The sequence below is a fragment of the Stegodyphus dumicola genome, chromosome X1 (genome assembly GCF_044657685.1).
Source record: "Stegodyphus dumicola isolate Sdum_Otavi_A_Nest chromosome X1, ASM4465768v1".
NCBI lineage: Eukaryota > Metazoa > Arthropoda > Arachnida > Araneae > Eresidae > Stegodyphus > Stegodyphus dumicola.
The window spans coordinates 212,912,914-212,936,619 of record NC_140780.1 but is presented as its reverse complement, the minus strand read 5'-3'; positions in this window follow the sequence as shown (position 1 = coordinate 212,936,619).

The following is a 23,706-nucleotide window of genomic DNA, read 5'->3' as shown; positions in this document are numbered from 1 at the left end:
ATCACATAATTAAATTACAAATCAGTCAAATTACAAAAGTTCAAAGTTTATGTAGAAATCATACGTAGCAATTCTGAATTCCATAGTCAGTGAGGGCATAATCATTATTATAGAAATAAAAGAATATAGGTTTTAAAAAATAAATTAATACTTCTGAAGGCTTCAAAAAATTAGATAAAAGTGCTACAAAAATGCTTAACAGGACAAAATTTACTAGAATATATAAGATTTTTTTTTTCTTTTTTGTATGTCACAAATGCAAGAATTAAAAATATTTCTGAAGGTATTTTCTGTCAAAAGATATTCTATGGTATTAACTGTATATTATATTTTTAAACACGCTGTGTTTGTATTTGAAAGATAGATAATATAATCATCTAAACACCTTTTTTTATAGAAGCGCAATATAATAACCATGGGGTTTAGAATAATAACATTTTTAAAGTAAAATTGTGATACAAACATTCAGTCCTATAACAAACGAATTAATCAGTCAAATTACAAAAGTTCAAAGTTTATGAAGAAATCATCCGTAGCAATTCTGAATTTCATAGTCAACGAGGGCACGATCTTTATTTAAAAAAATATAAGAAGACAAGTTTTAAAAAATAAAAATTAAACTCATTTTTTATCCTAAAATGCATTTACTTATGTAGAGCCTTTTCAGTTTATGCTTAAAATTGTTATTTAGACGGTATTTGTCAAGATCTGAAATCTAATCATTGTGTACGGATTTTAAAGCCCGAGCAGAGAACGGAAATACTGACATTAACAGTGTTACAAGCGAATCTAACTAGTTTAGAAAACGTAGTTAGGGATTATAGTGATAGTGAAAATAAAAAATAAAATTTGAATTAAGTATGAATCAAAATGTTCACATGAACATACGAAACTTAAAAAACAGGTATTTCGAAAATGTTGGTGAAAACGATTTCATAGCCATCGAAATAAAAAAACTGGCGTAATGGAAGGAAGAGTGTAAATTTTGGAAGTAACCTAGCCTAACGAAACTCTGTCATCTATTGCACAATCTTAAAGTGATTGGAGTAGTAAACGTGATTCTTAAATACAAATCTGGTAAATATGCAGCATGGAAAAATAAGTTGCAATTCGAAAATCCTACTGCTAATGCAATTCAGTTAGCAAAAGTTCAGAATCTCTTTTATTTAAAACCTGCATTAATTGATGAAGCAAAAAATTCTTGAAACCGTGGATGATACTTTTAATTCTCTATTTCAAATTCTTTAAAATAAGTATAAAAAGAATCTATAATTCAGATGCTTATAAATTCAGTAACGGTTTATTTACATAATTTAACTGTCGAATCATGGGAGGGCTCATGATATTTAATAGATAATGTTATTCGATAGATAATGTTTAATAAATAATGTTTTAGGGCAGAGTTTCTTGAATTGTGGGTCGCTAAAAATTTTAGCAATTTTGATGTTTCTTTAACTTATTATAATAATTTTACAATTACCAAATATTTTTACTTAATGTATCTGAAAACAGATAAAGATAAGACAATACAGAAGAATAAAAAACGAAAACGTTACGACGTATTTCTTTTTATAATATAAACGTTCATTTTACTTGCTTTGCACGTGACGCTATCATTTCGTCTGTTATTTATTTAAAATGTTCACATTGTTCTATATCTTAAAATTAGGAAGTAAAAATAGTGACCTAAAACTGCAGTAGTATATTACAGTACAAGTGAAAAAATTGATGTTTTCACTCACGTGTGTGTGCGCAGAGCTTATGGGGTCCCACAAAATTTTCATAAATATTATGGGATCGAAGGGTTGCGAACAAAAATCTTAGTGATAAAAAGGGGTCCGACTGAAAAATGTTTAAGGAGCCCTGTTTTAGAGTATGAGAAAATTTGTCGTACATTCTGTTATTTAATATTGTACTTCAGAAGCTAGATTATTAAACGCGTAAACAACTTCAGCTAATCATTAAATGCTACAGGAGTTTGATAATTTAATTTCGTTTGAAGAGGACAGATGTCACTTGTTAGATAAAATTAACCATAATATTATTAAAGTGAAATATCCGTTCGAAAAAAATTTAAAATCAAAATCTCTGATGGTTAAAGTCGATAGTACTCCGATTGATGTGATATGTAATAATAATCATCATCCGCTAGAGTGATAAGATTCATGTTTAATATTAAATCCAAATCAAAGATAAAAAAAATAGTTAAAAATATTTGTGTTTAAACTGTAAGAAACATTTTATCGCATAACGTAACTCTGAGTTCAGATGCTTGAAAATGTATAAAAATATCATTCATTAATTCACCGCCTCCTGAAAGGTCAGCAAAGTGTTAGACAAAACAAAGATGGAAACATTGAGTGAAGAAGTTCCAAGAAACAGTTTTTGGATATATCGCATCCGGGTCCTGCAAAAGTAATTAAGAAGCAATTATTGTGATTTTGTTTTAAACAGTGAAGAAGAGCTTAATAAAATTTTGCTAAGATTTTGAGAAGTTGAATAGGAAATATCATCATTGAAAATATCCAGGATGTTTTGAGTGAAGAAGAATACTATGAAGAACATTTCAAAGAAACATTTCATTACCGACCAAATGGTGGAAGATATAAAGTGCTGTTGCCCATTAAGGAAGGTGTAGAATTAGGAGAATTGAAAGAGCTTGCTGAGAAAAGATTATATAGCCGCCAACTTTCCCTGTTTCTTATCACATCTCCGAGTAGATCGCCGAATCTCTGGTTTTAAAATTTTAGCTTTTACTAGGAAAAATTTTTCCAGCAATAAATAACATTTTTTGAATGAATGAAACTTAAATTGCTTAAATTCTATCACTCCACCCCAACTGATTTTCAGAATAATTTTTCTTGTTTAAATTTAATTTCTTCTGACCTGTATTTAAATTCTTGCTACATTTTATTGATCTTTTTCTTATGTTTAATCAGCTGGTATTTGTATTTATTTTACTGTGTTATATGGTACATTACTATGTTTACCCAGATTATTTTGATTAATTATTAATTTCATTTTTGTCGTATTTAAAATACTTCGTCTTTTCTCCCCAATTCAAAATTTTCTCGGTATAAACGTGTAAGATAAATACAAAATAAAATTAGCTTAAGATAGATAATTTATAATATCTAACCAAATATTAATATAATCTGCATCAGAATTTTATTGCAAATAGTTAAACAGCCTGAGTCATGTATTATCAAGTAAATTTAAGTCAGTTAGGAGCACCGCAAAGAAAAATATTTCTGGGTTTTTCTAATATGGTTGGCAGCTACGAGATTACAGTAGAACACATGATTACAGATGAAGTTAGGAAGTGTGAAATCGAATAGAAGGCGATTCGAAAATGAAAACCTCCTATAAGAATTTTATTCAAGAAATATAAGGACTTAAATTAAGAAGGAAATTTGAAGATAAATAACAGTTTTCAGAAAATCTGTTTGAAAGCAGTTCGGGTTCAAGGCGAAATATCTGGACGTCAGAACCATACCTTACTAACGCTTTTCACTCACTAATGTTTCCAAAGTGCAATGATTTAAATATTTCAACGAACTAGCCTACTAAAGGAAAAAAACACAGGAAATAATATCGCAGGTAAATATGAAGGATGGATTTTTTTCCCTGAATTGCTGTATAAAATAAAATTAAGTCGTAGAATGTCATATCGTATCATAAGCAGAGAATCCAAAGATTTCTCAGACGATTTTGTTGAAGATTCAAGAATTTATCGAAATAAATATGTGGATAACAGCTAAAGAAGTTTCATTGTTAATGAAACTAGTCTTTGTTTTCATCTAATTCAACTTTTTCATCAGGTTTCTTTCGTCGCCCAGTGTATAGTGGTTAGGGGAGCCTACTACAGTACCAAAAGCCCCGGGTTCGAATCTAGGAGAAGACATGGATGTTTGCAAATGTATAGTTATCGGTGCGACATGGCGGCACTCTAAATACGCGGCGAGCCGAAAGTACTCTCATGTGGATTGGTGGGAGTGGAGAGGGGTGGGAGACCTCCGTATATACCCCGGGGTGCTCGCCCCTCAAAATTGAGGACGGAAAACAGTCCAATCTCTCTTCGGAGTGGGCTGTGGCAACCATTGTTCCATGTAATATGGACAGAACAGCAATTTAATGCTTTCAAAATGCTTAGCCTCCGTTCAGTATTATGGTTAAAATCATTTCCCTATTTTACTCTGATGAAATGCTGATGAAACGAAAGTACCTTTATCTAAAGACTATCATAGAAGCCCAAATTCTTCCCAAAATATTTATGATATATAGTGAATAAAAATGGGTAAATTACTGCAAATACATGTGCATAATGCCTCAAGAAAATCATAAAAGATTTTTTGGAGCACTATGCATTAAAAAGAAAATTTCAGGTATAATCAAAGCATTAATGAATGTAAAACAAAAACACTTTTTTCGCATAAAATATAGTTTTTTTTCAAATATTTTATGCTACGTCATTTGATTTTCGCGATTTCAAAAATGAAAAATTCGAACATATTCGAAAATAATGATAATATTTTAATAAACAAAAAGTAGGATTATAAAAGTATGTAAAGTAATGATGCATGCATATCATTATAAATAAAAATGTCGATTTATAGAGTCTAGGGGTATTCTTTGGTAACATACAACTTTGACTCTAGGGCGAAGAAGAACTAGAGAAATCTTGCCATGTCTTTAAGAATAAATGCTGCAGAAGAAAGGTTTAAATAACCTTTTCATTTAAACTAAATTAAAACAGCTGCACGCACTTCTACCAACTCTTATGGCTACGCAAATTAACAGAAAATAAGAATGTAACAAATCGCTAGTAAATTAAGATATCTAATGACTGGCTCCTTAGCTTAAACTAAAGCTAAATCAACTGCAGACAACAACGCCGAGCCGAGAGATATCAGTATAAACTGAAAGATGTCGAACACTGAAATAGAGAGCTAATTTTAAATTCGCAGTATAAACATCGGAACTAAGTCCGTTACTACTCTACTACTCTTTTGAATTCTTGACACGCTTGACTATGACACGATTATGATTTGGATAATACATCATAGTAAAATTACTCGTACATTCCGGCAGGAAACTGAAATCAGGAGGGACAGGAAAGTCAAACAAAAAATAATTGGTTAGAATAAAATAAATTCTTACAGATTATACATCTTTCTCATTTATACAGCCTTTCAGAATAGCCCATTGAAAGGCATATTAATAGCGCTTTGCCATATTTTCTCTTAATATTTGCATTTTCAAATGCATCTTGGCGTATACGTGCAGGCATAAATGTGCGCGTTTGCGGAAATGTAATTATGGTGCAGATGTTAGCACACGAGGGGTTTACAAAAATTTGTGTGCTCGCACGCCTTCATGATGTTCGAGGTGTTTCTCACAAGAGATGAATAAATTTTATAAGCTGGCAGTTACATTTTGATGCCACAAACCTCTGAATGATGGAAAGAGATGAAGGTAGCTACAGAGCTTAGTACCCAGTGTCGTCTGTAGTTGTGGAAACTATTTCAGGACACTGGATTCTTGTCGAAAAGACCTGGACAGGGTCGAGAAAGAAAAACAACAACGAACAAGCATCGTTATTTGGCACTTTCAGCGCAACGATACAAGACTGCTACAGCTTCACAGATCTCATGTGAGCTAGGAGCTACCAAAGTAAATCGAGTTCCACGATATGCAGTTGCCAGGAAGCTTCAGGAGATAGGGCTAAATGTCAGACTAACCGCTATTTACAGCCCACTCACTGCAACACATAAGAGACAGCATTTAGCATGGGGCAGACAAAATGCATCAATGCGGACCAGACGTCAGTGCAAATGACAGATTTTACAGATGAATCGAGATTCAGCCTGGATACTGATCCTTTACGTTAGCTGTATCTAAAACGAGCCTGGAATACGATACCATCCCTGTCTCATCTGTGAAAAAGGTCATTGCAATGGTGGAGGTGTAATAGTTTGGACAGGCATTATGTTGGACGGCAGTACACCCCTGCATGTGCTTGGCAAAAGTTCCTTGATTACTATGCGATATAGTAAGAAAATCGTAGAGCCGTATATTCGACTTTTCAGGGGCGCAGCTTGTTCTAGATTTCTGTTAATGGAAAACAACCCTTGTCTTGAAACAACCATTCGTCGCATGGACTAGTCAGCCAGATCTCTTGATCTTAACCTTATATTTCATGTTAGGAGGTCAATGTCATCTCGCTATCTCTCCTTTGAGAGCCATTTTGAGTTGAAAACTGTCTTGCTGCAGTGATTCCACCACTACTGAGTAAGGCAGTTTTGAACACACACAGAGGGGACCACAGGGACTTCATAACTGCCCGCTGTCAAGTATGCCGTCATGCTTCGAGACCTGTCTGGCTGGAAGAGGATGCCACATCCCTGTTAGACTCAGTTCCAATTGGTTATGACAACTGGGAGTTCGGACATCGCTGCACTATCAGCTTTACCAAGAGTACATAAAATGACGTTTGAATTGTGCATCTTTTTTTTCCGGCTTAAATGCATACTCTAACGAAATTTCATTAAAATATGTCAATTAGATTTTTAGGAATTCAGCATAATATGCAAATTCTCTTAATTTTGCAGATGAATATAATATACATGAAAGTGGAGAACAATGTTCTCATTAAGCGCTTTCTGAAGTAAACTAGCTTTCCCTTACTTCACTCCGAGTAATCCATGAAAATTCGATACCTTCAGGTCGTTCAGCCGCCCGGAACAGAATCTGGAACGAACTACAGGTTTGACGTTTTATTTTCTAGATTATTGGCACACATTTTGAATGTCGATATCGGAAGATTGATGATACGAGGTAGCTTCAGACTGCTGTTTATGTGTTAAGGATTTATTTAGTTTTACTTAACAGTTATTTTATGTTGAATTCCTTTGCTGTCTTTGTCGCTTTCCATTTTCCAACCAAAATGATAATTTTTAGTTCACGTTTATTCAAATGAGGTAGAAATATGTAGTATTAAAAGGAATGATTTTAGAGGGTAGCATCAGAGCGTATTCCGTCTTCTGAAGGCCACATTTGCTAATTGATTTTCTTTAGATCAGTATATCTGCGGCTTTGCGTTATTCCCGCTATTAGGCTTGTCACGCCAATATTAGGTCTGAGCCAACATGCGCGTTTTGTGTCTCGGTAGCTTTTTGAGTAACTTACATTTAACTTAGTCTAAATTAATTCTGTTACTTTTTGCGTAAGTCATAAATGTTGACCATTTCTGTAAATACCAGCAGTGTCTTCTGTTAAACTTTTATCTGAGTTAAATGAAAGGGTTCTTCTATACCCTTTCGTAAGTTTCTGACATAATTTCAAAGACATAATGACAAGTCGTTTAGTTCTTTAGAGTTCTTGTCTAATTTATATTACCATAGAAGACAAAACTCTGTAATGGCATAGGTGATGCTAAATTTTAGTTATAGAATATATACGATGCCGTAGAAATACCACAAATATTCTTTTTTTTTTGCCTTAAAAATCACAGTGAAGATTTTTTTATTATTTCAATTGTTGTATTATTTGCTTATGATTTCATTTTATTTCCGAGCGCAAATATAACACACAAAATAATAAATATTAATAATATTAAAACTAATAATATAAAATTTAAAAATATTTTTGAAAGAAATATTTTTTCCTTCTAAAATACAAGAAAGGGAATAACGAAAAGTTTCCAGATTTCTTTTAGTTCGGTAGTAATATTTCAATTTGAAGATTTAATTTTAAAAAGGAGTTTTAATGAAAATTTTTCTAATTTCAAGAAGGTAAGGAATGTAATTAAATTAAACTTTATATTTATCTCAAGATCGTTTGTTAAAAGAAACATGAAACAGTAGTATTTAAAAGGTAACACTGATTCTTTGTATTTCGTTAATTTTAAAAGCATTTTGTTATTATTAAAATACTTTGTAATTAAGGCAATTACTATTTAAAAGCAAGAAAAGTGTGATTAAAAAGAAACAAAATATTTTCATGAATATTTGTAGTAAAAAATTTTCTGAGTAAACAATTATACGTAGCTTGAAGTACTGGAAAGAAAAAATATATTTGAAGACTCTTCTCTTTTATTAGCGTTTTCAACATCGTTACAACAAATTCCAGTAATTTACTATAACGCATTTTGTTTTTATTTTTTTTTCATTTACTGAGCTTCCGAAAACAGTTAGGATTAGAATATAAAGAATAACTGAAGAACAAATGCAGTTTACGGGAAATAGAAAACAACATGCGAAATAATCTGAAAGGATTTTCTTAAATATTTTATAACAAAAGAAACTATTTCTTTAAATGAAGTGATTTAAAAAATCTTCGTAAGCACTTTATCGCTAGCTTTATGTGATTGATAATTTGTGTAATGTTGTATTGTGAAAAATAGAATTAAGGCAAATAAATAAATTTGTATACAAATCACGTTGCAAATATTCTGCGGTGCCTTTTATAAGCATTAGTTTTGATAAATGAAATGCATATCAAACGTAACAAATACAGCTCATTATTGTGAAGAAAATTTCATAAGACATTCAAAATATTTTACAAATTTAAAATATCAGCTTTACTTCAAAATTTGGAAAAAAAACCCGAGTCAATCCTGAAAAATAGTGGACAACAAAAATTGAAATCTGCTTTTACATTAGCATTGTGCAGTTTTCTTTTACTTCCGACGTCTTTGTTCTAGAAAATCCACTACCATTACGACCACTCTTTCTTGAAATTTTTTAGAGTGCATTTTAGGTACATATTATTCTCTTTGGTAATTACAGAGCTGACAGTCATATACTTAATTTGCTTTACGGAGTTCTTTTTTGCGTAAAGTATATTGCTTATGAGCAAAGTGCTCGAGAAAATCTGAAAGCTACTTTTCCGTCGAGAAAGTTTTTTAAAGATTTTTTGTAATTTAGATTATGGCAAAACACTCAATGCTATCTGTCTGAGGGAAGGGAAAGCTTCCGGGAGGACTCTTAGAGGATTCTGGTTAGTATTTAAATTACACCTACGAAAAGCCACGAAAACTGAAATGCGGCCAAACATTCGCTGTTTTTATGAGAACGTACATTAAGTGGAACGTACTGAAGTTTGGAAGTCGACTTACATGCAAGTTAAAAATTATTTGTAAATAGATCGGTTTTCAAATATTTACCTACGAAATAGGTAAATTTTTTAGCATATATAGGTTACATAATTGAAAAATTATTATGTTTGTTTACTTTTATCCAAATATATATTACCCCACTAGTTTCGAAGCGGTAAGACTACTGAACGCTGAAAGTTTAACCCGGCTTCGGATCCTGGTTAACGGACTAATCACAGAGGAATTTCTATGGTTCTCTCCATATGTAACAGAAATACGAACCAATATCCATTAAAAACTTTCTAAGAAAGCATCGATCTTAGGTACTTAGACTTCCCGTACTCTGCTGTAATTCAAATAATCCAATACAGTTCCATTGGACATTGATTAAGTTTTTTACCGGCAACCAACTCGTAATTTAGCCACTGTCGGGAGTTTGTATTTGCTAGAGACAAATCCAGATGAATCTCTTCATACAGATGAATCTCTTCATACATTTTACCATAATATGCGCCTCGTTGATAATTTCATTTTCAGTTCCATTCACTGCACTGCACGCGTAAAATCTAGCAGAAAAAGCTTCCTTTTTCATCCGGGCGTCATCTTTTACTATATAGCAGAAAAGACATACTGTATTTTATTCGTAAATGCGAGAGAGCAGCTAATGAGAAAATATCTTATAATTAATTGTTTGTGATTGTTACCACAGCTGAGAACCAAAATAATATTCCCCGCGCTGTTATTGCCAATGATCCAAATAATGCGAATGGCCAGTGTGTATAGAAAATTGAGAAAGGGAAAGTAATTGCACCAAAAATACCCATTTGTTCTGCAATGCTGCATTTCTATTTTTCGAATGGATGCTAAAGATGAATTGCCATTTATATTAAGCTTGTTTGGCTGGTGTGGATATGTTAGGATACCAACTAATAATTCGTTTATCTTAGGATACGTGTATTTATTGGAAAAATTTGCCTTAAACATAGCTTTCCAAATTTTTCATGAATTTTTTTGAATAAAATTTTATTTCTGGGCTTATACACTGATAGACGTATTCTATGACACATAAGGTAGTTTGTAAGATAAAGGACATTAAATATATTTTCAAGTTTAAATGTATTTTTGTTATATAAGTATCACAAATAATTCAAAAGGACTGTATTCACAAATAATTCAAAAGGACTGTGTGATTATGACAATGTAAGCTATGGATATCTGTTGGGTAGACATGCTCTCCTGAAATGGGGTTTTTTCCTGAGGAAAATTTGTTTTTTTCATGCTATACATGATTTCGTTTGGTTTATTTGATCATGGCAAAGCCGTTGAGGACTATCCGCCTAAGGAAAGAGAGCCTTCGTGGAGGACTTTCTAAGAGAAACTGACTCGTATACATGTTACACTTGGGGGAAAACACAAAAACGCTCATGCAGCCAGAGCGTTCGTCGGTATTCGAACCCCGGATCAAATTACTAGTGGCAATCGACTGTTACTGTTCGGTAGTTGTTGGGTCTCCTCAAAAGGACTGGTGCCCTTTTGGAGCCCTGAGAAGCAAGCAAGGCACTGACTGTGCAATTCAGCCTTTATTATACAAGTGAAAACCGAAATTGTCATACTAAGTTACTTCCCATATGCGTCAAATAACAAAATACCGAATGAGAGAATTTTTGAATTATAACAACGCATGGGAATCCATAACAAAATAAAGTAAAACAAACTAAATTATTTAAATATCTATTGTATTGTGCAAAATGATTGATGATAAGAGCATTTATCGAGGAAAGAAATAAAGCTTTCAAGGTTGACTTTCTTCCAGCACGGTCTGCTTTAGTACATTCGCAGTATACCTTAAAAATTGATGTTTCATGAAAATTTTCCCGAAACTCAGTAAGTAATAGTAAGACCGTGTGTTTGTCATTACACATTATTGCGGAGACTTTTACCAAAATTTTGCTTAGTCTTTACTGTTAATGAAATTAAAAGCAAAGAAATTCAGATTTAAGACAAAGATCGAAACTTACCAAGGTGCACTTCGTTTACAGATATTTTTAATAAAACTTTTAAAATTCATAGAAAAGTAAAGAAGTGTAAACTTAAATTTTACAAACTTGTTCTAAATATCTGGCAAAAATGTAGAGACATGCAGAGGAGACAAAAATAAACCAATTTTGTAATGGAATGCGTACGCAGGAACAGCGCGTATAAACGCTGACACGTGAACGAAGGGGTAGTTAAGAACGACGGAAAACGTCAGAGCAAGTCCACTGTATTCCATCCAGTACGAACCTAAATAAAGGCAGGTAATTATTCACGTTACAGCTATAGTGAGCTGGCTCCCCAACGTTCTAGAACCACATTAGTGCGCGAATACCTTGGGGAAATCAGAAAGAAGTTCAGGTGAGATTTGTTGTAGAAAGATGCCGTACAAACCGCAGGTAGCTGAGTACCATGCCAGCCTAAAGATTAGTGGAGAATTTTTCCTGGTACGCATATGATCTCATGCCACGTGAATTATCATGGTAGGGCTTGGCGGTATCTGTATAACAGCTTAATATCAAAGTGTCAAAGTACTGCTCTCGTGAAATTTAGCGACCCCTTGTTGAGCAAGGATTGCAGTTTACGTGCATATCGTGAATAAAACTAAAATCTTCTTACTTAGGTTTCCTATACCTGCCTTTATATTTCGCCAGAAATTTTAGTCACCCGCCAAATCTCGGTGAAGGCATGTATGTTTGCAAATATATAGTGTCTGGGCGGTATGGGGGATTCAAAATACTAGCGAGCCGAAAGTCCTCCGGAATGATTTGATAGCAGGAAAAAGGGATGTGAGACTCTCAAACTATCCCCTGGGATTCTTTGCATAAACATTTGGGGAAAGCTGCGCATCTTGTGCAGCGTAACTATAGCAGGACAACCAATGGTGAAACTCTAGTGTCCAGCTCACATGCACACTGCGAAAAACAAAAATGGGACAACTCTATATCTCCCGTTCTACTGGGCCGATTGGCAAAATCCAAATTGCGTTTTTCATGTCTCGAAAGCGCGACTTAGGACATATATTAGATTTATATATAGCATTGTTCTAACATAGGCATTTTGACACAAAATCGGACTTTTTCTGAAATAACATACCATTTTTTTTCTACGACTCAAAATATGCCTAGATATTACATTTTGTAAAATTTGGTGCAAAATTTACGGAGAAATTCAAAAATTTGTCTTGGCGCAATTTTTTTTAGATTACGCCAAGAATAATTCACTTGGCGAACTGCTTAATATTTGACAACCAATTTTCCTGTCTCTTCCACTATGCCGGAGCGGAAAAAAGGCACCTCGTTCCTACCTTTTTACATTGTGCATGAGAGGACAAAAAGTCACATCGTTCTTACTTTCAAATAATTTTAAAAAAACTGTCTAAATCACATTTGATGTTTTATCGCTTTCAACAAATATGCCATATTTACAGTATATGCCAGTATATAAATTCACGTATATCTTCAGGAATTTTTATAAAAAACTGTTATTTATGCAGGTATACTTAGAAAGACGTCAACTTTAAGATGATAGCAAAAATTTTATAGATTATAATTCAAAAGGTTTTTGAAAAATTTATAAAAATTATTTAAAAATACAAATTTTAAAAAATAAATCACAAAAAATAAGTGAATTTTATTTGGAATGAACCTGAATTTCGAAATATGAAAGCAAGAATCAAGTAAATTTAATAAAAAAAGACAGATTAATAAATATATACCAAACTCAATTAACATTGAGGAGCTAAAATTTTGAGGGCTAATTTTTTAAAAACTACTCGTGCGATTTTTACAAAACTTGGTAGTTTGGTGTAATTTGAGTCGTAGAATAGAAATATGGAAAAATTGGTATGTTATTTCAGAAAATGTCCGATTTTGTGTCAAAATACTTATATTAGAACAATGCTATATATAAGTCTAATACACATCCTAAGTCGCGTTGTCGAGACATGGAAAACGCAAGTTGAATTTCGTCAATCAGCCCATTAGAACGGGAGATATAGAACTGCCCCTCTTTTTTTTTTGTTGTTGAGCAGTGTACCTGCACTTTTCTATTCAAATTTAAATCCGCTTAACATTTCACAGTACCTAGCTGAGGAAAGCTTTTCCATTTAATAAACATACAAACCGTAGTTACATGATGATTTAATGAATTAGGTGACTGATTGAATGATTGACTTGACAAGATTTAAATTTAATTACCCTACTTAAAATACTGCTTCCCCTCTACCATTTATTTTGAAGGCGTTATTAAAATTTGACTGCAAAAAATATTATTCTCATTTATTTTTACACTCATATAACCAGCTGAATATTTTTGTACAATATTCATTTTTCTTATGTCTGTTGTTTCTAATAATTACGAAATTTTGTATATAAATGTATCTAAACATTTTCAGAGTTATTTTAAGTATTCACTTGCCTATAGTATTTATTAGCATAAAAATAGCATATAGTTATAAGGAATTTTAAAAAAAACCTCAGAGAATGGCAAAACGTTACAGATATTCTATGCAGAGAAATCATGGATGAATGACAGTTTGTTACCTCAAGGCAATGTTGCAGAGAAAAGTAACGCTAACTTTTCTCCAGCGTGAATGACATATTTCTTATTTGAATACTAGTCACGCTTTTGTTTCCTTATTCTCAACGCTCTTAATAAAGGAGTTTTGCATTTATATAGTTTCATCTGACGATATTATTTTGCACGAACAAATTTATCATACAACAGCTAGATTTTTTTCCTCAGAAATTTACTTGAAAACAATAACTATTCTTGCAATTATAAAATTATTCATTTTGAAAAATTAAATACTAAGAGGGGGAAAGAGATATTTTCGATTTCAAATATAATGAATAATGAGTCATTGTTTATTTACCTGAAAAGCATTTGAAACAGATTCTTTTGTCGAAAGTATGCGCAACTTCCTCTATTTCGATACAGGTTTATTGATTCAAGGTCCAATAAGATAATCGTAATAGGTATGTGCTGCAGGAATTAATTACTCAGTGGTAGATAGAATTTACTGTGTAGGTAACTCAAACTCGATTCTAAATCTGACTATTGAGCGTTTACGCTTAAATAATGGTTATAAATGAAATATTACTTTAAGAGCAGATATAGTTACGACTGCATATTATGAAAGAGGCCAATTTTATTGGGAATTTGCAGCAATCGAATGGAGATTTGATAACTGCATGATAAATAATTACGAGATATATATATTTTGCTTGGAGGGCACTAAATCTTTAAAGAAATATTACGCAGCTTTTGTCACTTAACTAAAGCGAAGAATTAAATTCAGTTTTACATTATATTTAACCTTTTAGCCTTATTTTAATGTCAAAATTCGTACAATTATGCGCTTCTAAATGAAGTAAACTCCGTCAATTCTGTAGTTGAAACTTATCTCTCGTTATAGCATAAATGGAAAATTCTTTATGATTGCATTTGTTAACTTGTTTTCACTTGTTATTTATTAAATAAAATATTTGCAGAGTAACGTAAAAATAATGGAAGCTATGTTTTCTTCTGTTATTACATGAATATTCAGTTTGAGGAAAAAACCAGAACAGTATGTTAACTATACATCTTTACACGTTTTATCAGTGAATTGTCTACAAAGACTTCTAACTTCCTCCCTTTCTAAAGCTTAAAATATCCAGCTAACACTATGGATGTTACAGGGAATTATTATATATCTCTAAACGGCTATATTCGAGCTATTCAGTGATATTTTATTTTGAAAACACGTTTATTCATAAAGGTATTTAAGGAAAACAAAGCAAAAAATAATGCATTGCAAAAATTTCATACAAAAAGCAAAATTGGGGCTTATTAGCAACCGACACGTAAGTAAATGATAGTATGTCACAATTTAAATTTTTTTCTTAACAATATTTCTTAAAAATTTCAGGGAAAAGCATTTTTTAATTAACCATCATAAAAATACCTTTTTGGCATTAAATGGAATTATATTTTTTCCATTAGGTTTCTATACCTCCTAAAAGCATATTATGGAAAATAAATTCGTAAAAAGACTATCATTTATTCCACGCATCCGATTTCATTAGTGCGTGGTTGAACGCTTTTATGATAAACTAGAAGTAAATAAATTTGCCCAGAAATGCAATAAATTAGAATTAAAGGAAACAAAATTTGATGTTTACTTGAAATTTTCGTACTTCCTGATTATTTTTCGGATCTTTTTCGTCATTGGCAAAATAAATTGTTACCTAGAACGATTTGTGAGTACCTCCTTTGAAGAACTTTAAGTAGCTTTTCATCCAAGTCCCACAGATTAGATGTAAATCAGTGAGGTCTGCGTTGGTATAGCGATGCTCAGCGCTCAACAACCGCACTAGGAATGAAGATTTACATCAGTAAAACGTTTTTACGTTCCATTAAACAGTATCCTGTACCTCCTCAACGTACCATTTCCATAGACATATTCCATTCTAAAATCTGCTTATTTCGGTTTCATCTTACTCGCCTCTGCATTTTTGCCAGCTATTTTTAAAGACCCTAGATATTTCAGAAAACATGAAAAATCTTACTCTTCAGAATTACTTGTATTGATGTTTTTCTTTTAATGTATTTAATTAAGTAATGTTGTTTACTTTTAATTTACAAAGTAATTTCTTGATCAGAAAATATAAATATAATTTAAAATTTCATGATTAGTGAATTTCGAAAGTAAAACAAATAATATAATCCCCAATGTTTAATTTTTAGAAACTTAGCAGGGATTTTGCGAAACGTGGCGCTGCTTACCTGAGGTGAAATTCTGGAACAGAAAAAGGGAGGCAATACACTTCTGCAGTTACAGTCTCTATCTAAGCCTAACACTTGTTACAGCCCAAAACAAGTTGAGAATTTTTTTTGTAGAAATTTGGCGAAGTTCGAAGTTCTCCCTTTATTTATTCCGATAGCAACGCTCCCCTGTAAGATTGAAAAGTCATGGGTTTAAAGCTAGGCTGCAGTTGAAAGAATTTGTATTTCCCCTATTTCTACACATCGTCTCTTGGGAAATTATTCTTCCCTTCCTGGCCTTTCGCATACAGATAACCAGTGTACAGGGTTCTAAAATATTATTTGGTTGCATCTCTAGGCAACCAAATAATATTTTAGATAACGTTTGTTCAAATAAAGGGTTAGAAACAATGAATGGTGCTAAATGTTTAAAGTTTATTGTTATTCATTCTCCGTCTTCTCAGTTCAAAACTTTACTACGTTATAAGCCATAGTTTATGAAATATGTAACGGTTTGTTTTGATTCAAGGCATCGTTTACATGAATTTGGAATGCGTGCAGCAAATGGAAGAGTGAGATTTTTCTTGAGGAAAAATTCTTGAACAAAACGTTTTTGGCTTTAAATATAACTATCGTCAAAGAGTAAAGAAAGTTTTATTGATAATCAAATATCAGACTTTCAGATAAGGAATAAAACAATATTTATTGGCTATGTTGAAAACCTAAAGATTTTAACAACTTTAAAATGTTCACTCTCAGAAAGGATCATAAAAGTTTTCCCTCACAAAATTTCCGGTTATGAGATTTAGAAATTTTAACAACAACTTGAAAATGCCTTAAGTGAGGGGTTTCAGAAAAGTGCACAATTTAGACATAATATGAAATGATATGAAATTGCAGCAAAAAAAGACCTGATAATGGTTGCAATAATAAATGAGGAAATTAGCGATATTTTAAGCAGTAATAGTTAGCTCATATGTATGTATTACTCAGTAATTATGAGCAAATGGAGATACGCATTCAGCATTATATTGGAATTTATATTTCTACACTAATATAACAAATTTAGGGATAAATAAAAATGTTTTCAATAAAAGTATTTTTATTCCCGCGATACTTTGTAAATATAACGCTGATTTTTGTTATTTGACTTCTGAATTAAACCTTTTAGTGTTTGCTTGCCTTTCCATGCTGAATAATGTAAACCAGCTGAGCGAAAATCGAATATTCACTCTTATGTACCTCAGGCAAAATTTATCCTTTGGAATTTTTCTTTCTTAGGAACTCAGTTATTGGAAATGGTTTTGTCTAAAACAGGGTTTTCTTGTTGCTCCTGCTGTCGTTGATAAAGCTTGTAAAACATTTTCTTCTTGCCATCTAAATCAACACACATACACACATACCATAAATAAAAATAAAATTATTACATATAAGCACAGTAACGTTGTCGTCATACCATTTATTCTTCTATCAACTATGAAATTGCTTGGATTCTCTACAAGCTCAAATTTCAGATCCTTGTTTCATCTATCGGTAAAATTCCTTGTTCTAATTTTTATAGATTTTAAATCAGGTTTTAATTCTTAGGAAGTTTACAGTATAGCTTGTAAAAGAACATTAAATTTTGCTTCAAAGAACACGAATTCTATTTTCGAACGAAAATATTCAACGAAATTAACACGAATTCTATATGATGGAAAGGAGCGCAAGATTTCGTTACGTCCTTGGCATGCATGGTTTTTGAGCACTATATAGGTGACAGTAGCTTCGTACCAGTTCTGAAGGAGGATCCTCAGGGGAACGGATATATTTCTATATCTATAATATCTATATATATGCATATAATTACACACACACTGGCCAATGAATTGAAAACACAAAATCAATATTTTATCGAACCACCTTTTGCAAGGATAATTCCTCTGATTCTTTTGGGCATCGAGTCTATATGCTACTGAAGTGCATTTATATTTAGAAAATACCATGCATTAGCTATGCAGCTTTCTAGATCTTGTAAATTAGATGGAAGAGGAGATTTGTCTTGAGGGAAAATTCTTGAACAAAGAATGGTGGATGCGGCGGATGAGTCTTTCCACTATATCCCAAGCATTTTCCATGAGATTAAAATCAGGGTTATGCAATGGCCAGGTTGCAAGTCAGATTGATGTTCAGCGATCTAATTTTGAGCACTTCTGGCACGATGTATATTTACATTATCGCCCATGAAGTATCCGTCGCCATCAGTGTAAAAATGCAACCTTGCAGGGTACACTTTATAAGGTATTTCTCCCGCCTTCTTAGCATGCCTTCCTGATGTCGTGGTTAACACCCTCGACGCGTGTTTGAGGGTCCATGGTTCGAGTACCGGGGAGAGCATTGCTCATTTTTAATCTTTCCTGCATTTAAAAAATACCTAATGTCTCTACAGTGGCGTCCGAACTAAAAAGGGTGGTGGATCATGGTTCTCCACCACCATGGTTTGGCTATTGGGTCCCCTAATCTCCAGTTGCCCTTTAAAAGGTGGAGTCTATGTGGTATTTCTCCTGCCTTCGTAGTTTAGTTGCCAGCACGCTTGACGCGTGTTCGAGAGGTCCGTGGTTCCAGTTGCGGCGAGAGCATTGATCACTTTTCTCCTTCGAAATAACCAACTTATCTGTACAACTTGATCTGCCAGTATATTTAGGTATCTCATGGCTGTTTGTTTACCCTCGAGGAACACCAGGGTAGAACTTTCATGCCAGCAGAACATGCCCCATATTATGATACTTCCACCAGACCCTTGCACAGTGCGAGTAAGTCAAGATGGATTCATGGCTTTATGGAGTCTTCGCCGAAATCGACGTGTTCCATCAATGCAAAATAAGGTGTAGCATGATTCATCCGACCACATTTCCCATTTCCAATACTCAGATGTCTAGTGTCTTCTTTTCCGACACCACTGCAAACGAATTCTGGCAGAAATGAGTGGTTTTTCTCACAAGCAACAGCCTATGCATGCCTATCCTCTTCAATTCTCTGAGCGTGGTTCGAGCTGAAATCTGTTTGGAAGAGCCTTCGTTGACGATCTGCGTAGGTTGAAACGCAGTAGAGTCTAGAAATAACTAGTATAAATAAGATGTAACTTATTTATACTAGTACTGCCGTACAGTTCGTCGGAGAAGACGCCGATCACTCTCTTCGAAAACTGTTCTCGAACCGCAGTTACGTCTTCCAGAGAAGGACTGTTGGTTCTGATTGCAACTGTTGAAAACCTTGGATATGGCTGCTTTTGAGAACTCAGTAAGATATGCTGTGTTCGAAATCGAGTCCTCTGCTAAACGGGCACCAACAATAAACTCTTTTTCAAAATGGTGACAGATATATTGTTTTCCTACTCTACTTCTTTCATCGTGAAAAGCACTCTTACACCTTATTTATCCTAGTATTTTAACTACGTGTAACCCACGCCATAAAAAACAATTTGCATACTTCTTCCCTAGCACGCATTCAAATGAAAATCTCAAAGGTTTTTAGTTCATTGGCCAGTGTATGTATATATTTTTATGTATTAATTGTATTATTTTCAAGCGTTAAGTTGTTTGTTTACTTAATTCTGTTTTGATCAGCGATTGAAGTTATTAATTTTGCTTTAGTTTGTTTAAAGTTCATTGTAAGTTTAAACTGTAACTTTTTAACTTTTAAATTTAGGTTGGTTGCTTTAAAAGTTTTCTTATGTTGAAGTTGTTTAATTTTAATTTGAGTTTAGGGACTTAAGTTTTACTTGGTTTTTTTACTTGTTTGTTTTTGACCCTTAAGGTTGTTTAACTTTCAACTTTAATTATTTTAAAGGTTTGTTGCTGCACTACTAATTTTATTTTAATTTTTATTAGGTAACTTAATTTTTTTACCCCTCTTTCTATTAAAGTTTCTCGAATTCATATTTTCTGACTGGTGGTAAGTTCAATCAATTGTAAAAGAAACCCAATCTGGTTAATGAATACGTATACTTAATTTCTTCTGAAGAAGCAACTTAAGGTGTTGACATTTTAATTAACTTAATTGTTAAATAATAGTTTAATTTTTACTGTACTATATTTGTTTATTGTGTTGAAAAATATTCACTGGTTCTGTAATTTTACCATCCAAAGTTGTCGGCTGGGAATTCGTTTCTCAGAATTCCTTGTCTGGGGATTGCTGCGCCTCGAATTCTTTTGGCCAAGCTCTTTACCATATATACTGAGTACCTTATCATGTATGCGGATTTCTTGACTATCTGGCTGTTTAGCATAATCAGAACTCTGTTTGCTCTGGCATCTCTAGCATAGAAATGTTCTACTGGGAGATTGTTTACGTGGGGTGAAGTTTCGTCAGTTAGGCTGCTCTCCACAATGGAGAGGCACCCCGATGCGAGGCTAGTGCCTTCCCCCCTTCCATCGGCAGAGAGGAGGTTGACCCAGCGGAGTGGCTTTGGAAGTTGTTGAACCGCGTTGTCCACCAAATTCTGGTAGACGGGGAAATCCTTCTCCTGAAGATTCATCTATTTCGTTATTTGGGTTGCCGTGCTTGGCGATCTTCCCATCATCAGCCTTCGCCAAATATTTCAAGATCTCGCCAGGTACAAAAAGTGCTGCGTTGTTGGGACAGGAAGCGAAAAATGACGGCATGGGTGCTCAGTGTGAGAAGAAAGCAGAACCTAGGAGGCGACAGCAAACTTTTCACCGTTGAAAACCCCTTCTAAAAGGAAGATTCAATTTTTTTTCACAGAAATAAGATTGTCTGTTTGGAACCAGCAGCCCAGGAGTCTGCCTGAAGGAAACTGAAGAATGGCGCAGTTCCTAGCTTAATGTAACGCCCATTGTCGTCTGCAATTTGTTTAAAAGGTCTCTTGACATTGGATCCATATCGAAAATATACAACAATATTAATATACAAAGTCCTTGGCAAGGTTGATCAAGATCAGCAACAACAAATGAGGATCTTTATTTGCATATCCAGGCTGGCAACACAGGACTGATACAGTTTTACAGCTCTCGCATGAGTTATATGCTGAACTGGAAGCAGCGTTTCGCGGTGTACTGTTGTCTGAAGGCTTCATCAGATAGCAATGGTGCCAGAAAACGATCTGTTCCTGTCCCACTCACTGCAGTGCCCAAATGAGAGGGTTTATAATGGTGCAGACAACATGTATCTCTAATCAGACTTAAAAGGGGTCACACGACCCTTGAATGAGTCGAAAGATGAATTTTTTTACCTTTTTTCAATCTTGTGCAACTTTTATAATTCTGATCAAAAATACTCAATATTTTGTTCTTTATTAATTTAATGTCTATTCTTTAATTAAATGCACTTAAAATTTGAAAATTATAATAAAAATCGTAAAAACAAATGTTAAATTATAAGACATTTTTCACATCTAATTAATCTGTACGCACACTGCCCGCACATGTACAAGAAATGATTTGTACCAAAATGTTTAATTTTTATTCTTTTATGCAGAAGAATGTTTGAGAATATAACTGAACTAAAAATATTACACAATTCATGCATTTTTAATTTTTTATGATATATACATTAAACATAAATTTTTTGCTATATTTGGATCTTTACATAATTTATAAAATCGAAACATTTCGTTAAAATACCAAAATTTTAGTTTAATTAATTTAGTGTAACATGATAATAATCTGGTAAAAATTTTATAAAGATACATTAAAAAGTTTTTGAAATATCATGCGCGACGCATTAAAAAAACACCTTTTGAGATAAAGGCCTGTAAAGTTTCCATCGCTATAAAAATGAGTAACATTGTGACTTAATGAGTCTTAGCTCATACTATTTGGTACCTAATTTGTATTTTATGCTTTTTGTGTGTGTTTTGAATAAAGTTAATGACAGAATATATATTTACTATAATAAGGAAACTGCATCTGAGAAAAAATTAACAATGCATTGTGTTATGAAAGTGATGATACAGTCAACCGTTATCAAGGATACATTATTGTAGATAAAGATATATTTTTTCAGATACATGAAAGAGAATGCAATGTGCAAACTGTGTTATAAACCTATAAATATTTCTGAGAATAAAAATATATTAATAATCAGTTTCTTGAACAAGACGTTCAAAATTTTGTCGACACACATAACTTGAATATTATCACAAAATACAGTTACTGTTCATAATATTTATATACACAAATTAAAACCCTCCAGGCTCGTACATTATTCCTTCTTGATCAATTTGCTGACGTTCTTAACTTGTTTTGGAGCTTTTCCTTTCTTTTCGTGCTTCTATAGTGTTTTGCATTGCTCTCTTCTTAGCAGTATTTACACGTTTCATATCACTGCAAAGTTGAGATTTTATTGCATTTATACCTGGATGGATACCCATTTGCCTCATGACAGGTTTAAAACAGGTTTTATAACATCCATGACTGAAGATGGTAAAGTCACTTTATGATGAAATTTACCTACTGAGCCATTTGAAACTGCTTGTTGATATTGACACCATGAGTCTGCACCAGCAGGACAAAATGTATGTAACGGTTCAGCATCAGTTGATCTCCTATGAAAATAAACTGCCCAAATAACTATGAAATGCCAACGCATTTCATCAACTGACAAATCATTTGAGCGAATTGCATTTCCATAATACTGAGTCAGCTTATTTATCATGGTGTCTATCAGTCGTCCTTTGCCTGATAAAGGTTTACCTTCTTCCAGATTTTTACATCTATAGTCTTGTTTTAGCTGTCTCAGTTGAGTTCCCATTCTTTTTTGTACGTGACCAATACATTCAAGTTTTGAAACAGTTTCGTCATCATATGGTTTGCTGTCACGTATAGCAGTGAATGTTCTAGAATCACCGTCACCAATATAATTAATATATTTGAGACCTCTTTCAGCTTCTGATCTGTGAAAAATTTTTTAACATACCATCGACTTCCATTTTTCTTGAAGAACCGATATGATTTTTCTGACAATTTGGCAAATGTTTCATTTGCCACTCTTCGAAAGCTTTTCCAGATTTTTTTGCTTTCCATATGTCACATCCTTTACAAGTGGACGAGAGAACTTCAACATCTAAAACCTTCCCTGTTTCAGCACCTATTACAGAACATACTCCTATATGTGAAGTATGTCCTCTCGTTTTCCATGCTCCATCCCCACTTACGGTGACAGAATTTGATGCTGTTTTGCATGCCTCTTCTTCTGCAGCAATTTTCATACTTTGAATGGCGACGGTTTTTGAAGCTGCATTTACATGTTTGCAGATTTTGTCATAAGCATTCTATGTCACAGGTTTACCTAGATCCATTACACCACAAAATGTTTCCAGAGGTTCCAGACCTTGACCAATGCATCGCATAGCATAAACAATTCGTCTGTTTAATTCAGGAACATTTTTGTGTTCACCAATCAACTTTGAATTATTGAATTCTGTTTTAAAACTACACTTTTCACATTTCACAGAAATTGTTGAAAATAATCCAAAGTGTTTTCTCTCAGAAATATTGACAGAATTACAGCACAATTTGCACATTTACATTCTCTTTCTAAAATGTAAACAATATGTCTTTATCCATAATTATATAGCCATGAAAACGGTTCATAATGTCAGTATCACTTTCATTAAACAATGCATTGTTAAGCTTTTTCTCGGATGCACTTTCTACATGTTCAATTTGAGTATTATGGTCATCACCTGATGAAACCAAGCTTTTATCAGAAAGTTCAGATCTGATATTCGTGTAACGGTTGCCGTGGAAGCGACGTTTTTTAGCTCGCTTCCCAGAAGCACTTTTATTATTTGCCATCACAAATATAATACATAAATATACTTATTA